Here is a 6,672-nt window from a genome sequence, read left to right on the forward strand (position 1 = left end):
TGTATGCGGGAATCGGGTTAAGCATCTTTGGGGAAATTATTTCTTTGTATTATTGTATGGTGTTTTCTTGTATTATTGTTAACCATATATATCATAATTGCCTTCTTCTTCTTTTCTTGAGCAAGGCGAGAAGTTCTTGACAGTGTGGTGTTCTGGACTAAAACCTGAATTTCAGACGACAGGAAATCAACTTAATCTGAGATTCATAGCAAATGGATCAACAAGATATAAAGGCTTTAATCTGACGTACTTTGCCACTACAGGTATATGCATGTCCTGTCTGTATCAAATTATCACGGGTATCTCATTACTCGTCTAGTTCACTTGTGTGAAAGTGACAGAAATAGCAGTCAGTGGAGTTCCTTGCCTTACTCCAAAAGCATTATGCACGCTGGCAAACATTAACATGACCATAAATTTAAAATCTACATGTTATGAAACATAACTTTAAAAACAATATACAACATCTTCTATGAAAATTTAACAAGGCTTCCGACTGGATGAAGTTAAAACAATATGAAAAAATTATGAGTTTATATGAAAGTTAAATATCCATTCATTTCAATTCAACAAATGCTTGACAATGTGTTATTTTTAAAAGTCATCGTGAAATTTACCTTACTGTTGCGGGATCTGAAAATGACATAAAAATTAAACACGTTCCGTTGTTGGTTTATTGCGCGTTCTGATGGCAGCAAATTGACATGATGTGTTATAGATTACGAAATTCATTTGCAAGTCCACTGATTTGACTAGTGGGTTTATTTCTTAGTACAGTTGGTTTCTCGGAAACTAATTCTCCTATGAACTGTCAGGCAAAAAATGGTATACAACCATGTTTGATGGAGCTCATATATAGCGTCATAGGGACTCGGGGTCGGTGGTTAAAGCGTTCGCTCGTCACGCCGAAGGTCCGGGTTCGATTTCCCACATGGCTACAATGTGTGAAGCCCATTTATGGTGTCCCCCGCCGTGATATTGCTGAAACATTGCTAAATGCGGCATAAAACTAAACTAACTCACTCTCAGGGGCTTAGTCATGGAGGCTGAATTGTTAAACAAACACAACTAAATAGTCATGATTTCAGTACATTACTATCCGAATATGCCGTCATTACACGTTCATCCCAAAATTATATCTTTCAGCGCCCTACTCCTGTGGAAATCAGCTGATAGCTTCCACGGCGGCTGATTATCTCCGATCACCTAATTATCCATTTGGGTATCAGAAGTAAGTTTTTGTTTCAAAAGTAACACCGCTTTGTGGTATTCTCCAAATGAAAGTCTTTGATTCGATTGTCCATGTTAATTATGCTCAATGCTTTGTCCAGGATCACAATGTACCGTTGGTGAAGTCATTTCACAGTTACTGTTTTCAAATCATCCTAGGTTCAGTTAGTGATATTGATATTGTAAAATATAAAATGAAATAAAAGTGATCTTCTCCCTCAGCAACGAAGATTGTCAGTGGCAGATAACAACCTCGGCGATAAATATCAGGGTACAATTTATAGAAATGTCACTACAGGGAGGACGTAACTGTGACCACGACTACGTCGCTATATACGACGGTGAGCTCTACTGATTGTACAATGGTAGTGATATCGCGGGAATATTGCAAAAGTTGCATAAAACCCAAGTTGCACCTTATTCACTCAACCTATTTCGTACATGTCCTACCTACCTCACTCATACAGTTTTCACAACTATTTTACCATTGCTCATCCTTTTCGCGAACACCTGGTGTCATCACTCATTTTCATAGATCCATTTATATAATTTTTCAAAACCACTTTCAATGGACTCTGCATTTTATTTGGGTTGAAATTGGTTTGTTGCCTTAATATATTTATATGACGTTTTAAACAATTGTCAGGTTCATCCAACTCTACGCAGATGCTGGGGAAACTGTGTTCTACCGATACCCCGTCATTTACCAGTTCTGGTTCCAATGCTTTCATCCATTTTCACACCGATGCTTCCGAATCTCATAATGGCTTTAGGATGAAATACATTGCAGGGAATTTTTCCGGTAAGCAGCCTGTGTTAGGGTTAAATGTTAAATTTACAGGCACCAAGTCATTGTATTATTCATGCGTCACTGTAATGACGTTTCTTGGATGAAAATGTAGAAAATTCGTTACTTTTACATCATTAATACCTGATGATTCTGACACCTCCAGATGTATTTCATCCAAAGGTAAACCTTTAGCTTCTCAAGCTGATGCCATGGGTCCGATTCTTCACTGGAAAGAAAAATTATTATCCCAAGTTATGATGAATTTGAACGGGTACTAAAAATGGCCTGAAAGTCTATTAACTCTTTAACTTCTATTAATCACGACGTTTTCATATCTTATGTGATGTTAATAACATTACAATAGCCTACCTACGTTTTCTTTCTGACAATAACAGTAGTTTGACTGACATAATAACGATGCTAACTCAATCACCGTCAGGTCCACGTTTTGTTTTCGATCTATATTGCAATTTCTATGATATAATTTCAGTTTGTGGTAAGACGGATCTTACAGCTTCATCCGATTTTATTTCGAACATAAAGTCACCGGGATATCCGTACTCTTACCCAAGGTAAGCATGTCTTCCAGATGCATCCAGGGCGGTGGGGTAGCCTAGTGGTTAAAGCGTTCGCTCGTCACGCCGAAGACCCGGGTTCGATTCCCCACATGGGTAGAATGTATGAAGCCCATTTCTGGTGTCCCCCTCCTTGTCATTCATGGAATATTGCTAAAAGCGGCGTAAAACAAAAGTCGCTGACTCACCATATGCATCCAAAGCATGATTCATCCTCTGTTAAACATTCGCTAGCATGTTTGGTAGCTGTCAAACCCTGCAGTCAACAAGATTTCAGCAGTATGATAACGGTCTGAAAATTATGGTGTCCTATAGTTGTCATCGCGTGGCGCGTAAAAAACGAACGACGTCGTAAGCGACGTCGCTTTGCAAAATATGTTTCTTATTTATGGCGACAAAAATAATGGGCGACGTCGTTCGTTTTTTACGCGCCACGCGATGGTAATTATAGTACACCATATAATTGAGTCTCGGCTAGACAATCCAGAGATTGAAATCATGAGCACTGACTTGCACAATTGCTAGACGATGACATGCATCAACCAAGTCAGTGAGAGTGGCCATCTGACCCCATTCGTTGCCTCTTACGACAAGAGCTGGATGCTAAAGACCAATTCTAAATCGGATCTTTTCGGGTATTGGCAACATGTTGGGCATATATTGCTTGATTACAGCTCAAAAACCTAATAGAAAAGGTGTGTGAAAATAATTAAGCTTAAAAGATAACTATTTTATTTGAGACAAAACCTGATGGCATGTGTTAAAAGAATATATCATGCTCAAAGTCGATTCGCTCTTTAAGGTAAATTATTTTGTATTGTTGCCCGACAATCAAGTCCGGATTGTGTGATATTAACATTGTAGCTTTCATCGCTTTCCTGAATATTAATTTTGTTGTGCAGGAATACTGAGTGTGTATGGACAATCCGTGCAGACAGTGATTTGATTGTGAGACTCACCGTATCCGAGGCCTCCCTGGAGAACAGCCCTGGTTGTGTCAACGACTATGTGCAAGTCTACAACGGTAACAGTTCACAAACAAAAAACGACTAAAACATTAACTACATGTTTCTTATATTCGAAATGTGTTCCCTCAAATACAAGTATCCTGCTCTTTCCGCTTTACTATTAGATTTCTCCATGTACACTTCGAATTTGCCGAAAATTACGTTGTAGAGTTCCTTCCCTCAGCCGTAACAGGATCCGCGGATCTAATATTCCAGATATGCCCTGATTATAATTCTTGGCTTGTCAGTAACATATCACTAAACGTTTACCACCTTCATCGGTCAAACCCTGGAATAGTTTGTATAACAGAAATACTTTTCACTGCCGAAGTTGATCCCTATATTTGCTGCTGTTACAGGTCCAAGTGTTTCATATACATCACTGGGGAGGTTTTGCGGGACTCAGACGCCAACATATATAAGCTCTGGACGCTATATGACAGTGAAGTTCCACTCAAATGGCGACAACAGCGACAAGGGTTTCAAGCTAGTATACACTGCTGATTTCAAACCCAATTTTACACGTATGTATCGACACGTAGGAAGCTAAACCGAGGTAATATTGCATGGACAAATCTTTTAAAATCAAAATAATGGATTCCTTTGACTTTCATACACTTTGTTAAACTATGCCTGTCGTATAGATGCATCCCGCAATTATCATCCTTAATCCTGCTGGAGCGGTGGGATATCCAAGTGGTTAAAGCGCTTGCTCGTCACGCCGAAGACCCGGGTTCGATTCCCCACATATGTGCAATGTGTGCCTGGTGTTCCCCGCCGGGATATTGCTGGAATATTGCTGTTGACCAATTCTCGAGGCTGTGATAGTGAGTTTAGTTTTACGCCGCACTCAGCAATATTCCAGCTATATGGCGGCGGTCTGTAAATAATGACGTTATGCCCAGACAATCCAGTGATCAACAGCATTTGGGATACGATGACATGTGTCAACCAAGCCAAAAGCCTGACCACCCGATCCCGTCAGTTACCTCTTACGACAAGCTTGGGTTACTGAAGATCAATTCTAGCCCGAATGTTCTCGGGTCTCCAGACACTATTATCTTTCAATAGTTTGTTGTAATGTTGGTTCCTTTGTTGTGTAATATATCCATTCTACATTTATTTATTACGACAGGTTGTAAATAGGCTCTGGGCCAGGGTTTTTAACATCATGACCATTATTATTGTCCATAGATCTTCACGGATCTGTTGATATGTCAACAAGAGATTGTAGTCTTCATATTCGTCTTAAAACTTTAAGTTACACAAAGCGATATCTCTCAACCCGCTACAATTTCCATTTATCCTCGTAAATGGTATGGCATATAAATAACCAAGCCATGGGCTAAATATTGACATGGTTACATTTTCATCATATGAAAATAGTCGCCTCTATTTACAGCATCACACCTTGACGTCGAAATTGGAGGCAGTGTTGGCGCTGCTGTGTTCCTGGTTATCGTTGCAGCAGTTCTGTGTGTCTACATCAGACGGAGACGAAGAGGACCAACTATGCAGAGGTTTTAGAAAACGTAACTATTTTTAGGTTTGGTTTTGGTTTGTTTTTGTTGTTGAACTTCATCTTAGACACTGTCGAAAGCTTAATGGAACCAATTCGTTATTGTTATGTTCATTATGTGTGTGTGTAGAATGTACTGTAATGTCCTGTTTGATCCATCAAGTATCACACCTTTCTGATTGTACTGTAATGTGTTTAGTAGTCATGAGGATACTAGAATAATTAAGATGATGATGGATCACCGATGATTGGGTGTAAGGTCACGTATTGCTCTGCTCCACTGTGTCCCTTGGTTCTAATCTTTGTTATGTTTAAGCCAAAATCTGCTTTTTAATCCTCAATAGAAGGAAAAAACCTTTTATCCGTAATATTGTTTTGATAATGGTTATGTTTTAATAATGATTTTTGTCTCTCATAATTCTCATTTGAATGGTTCTGTACATTGTACTCTTTTGAATGTTTGTAAATTGCATTTGTATGTACAGATGTAAGACGTAAATAAACTACTGTTGGTCTGTCTTTCTGCGTTCATTCATTCACAGACTTCCCGGAAAGAGACGTTCATCCGAACCTACTCATTCACTCTAAATACTGTTTATAAGAAGGATATGCTAATCAGCCGAACATCAGGATAACTGAACTATATACAACTATACTTTCGATGTGTAATGACTTCATAGATGGACCGTTAGCAAATGTTAAACTGTGGCATATTGTGAAGTTGTCAAATTAAACACTAATTTGAAATGAATGTATGCAAGACAACATAATAAATCCTTGTTTCGTTTTCATTAATACTGATTATGGAATAACATGACGTTTTGTTCACAGTGATACAAATGTAATATTCACTGAGTCTTTTGGTGCTATAGTTTCTCGGGTGTGCACTATTGTACCTAACAAAAAAGTGTGTCAAGCGCCATGCTCCTTCTGCGATTTTCCCTGGGTTTTTAATTTAGATGGCAAAATTCACACGTCTTTAGACAAACGGTTCACCAACACAACAGCAGCCTTTATTGTTGTGTTTCTGTTTTCTTGAGTCCACAAGCAAAGACATGTACAAGGCCTTGAGAACACGCGTAGAAAAGGTATGTCATCGTTTTTACAGTATGTTGTTATATGCATATGTCAGAACTAAACATTGGAGTCATCACTGGAGGGGTGCCGGTGGTTTGATAACGATTTGTCTGATTGGAACCGTAGTTTTCATGAAAATCGAAAAACATATTTCAAGCGTATCTGGAAGCAAGATGAAAAGAATGCTATGAACACGGATTCACTTATATAGATCTTGAAGCAACAAACCCGGTCTATGACAACCGATAGATGCTGGCATACTGGTACACAAACATAAGATAAAAGGGCTTTAAGTCGCATTCATCACTATGCCAGCCACCCGTCAACCTGAAACTAATGAAATCTTGTGAGGCCATAGTATAGTCAAGTTAGAAACCGCCGAGGTTTGGCTTCATGCATCCGAAACAAGTCACCGAGTCGGACACCCTACCTATTTAGTCGCTACCTACAACAAGCATAGGCTGCGATAGAACT

This window comes from Haliotis rubra, unplaced genomic scaffold, assembly GCF_003918875.1.
Source record: "Haliotis rubra isolate DU_JTF1 unplaced genomic scaffold, ASM391887v1 Scf1629, whole genome shotgun sequence".
Lineage (NCBI taxonomy): Eukaryota > Metazoa > Mollusca > Gastropoda > Lepetellida > Haliotidae > Haliotis > Haliotis rubra.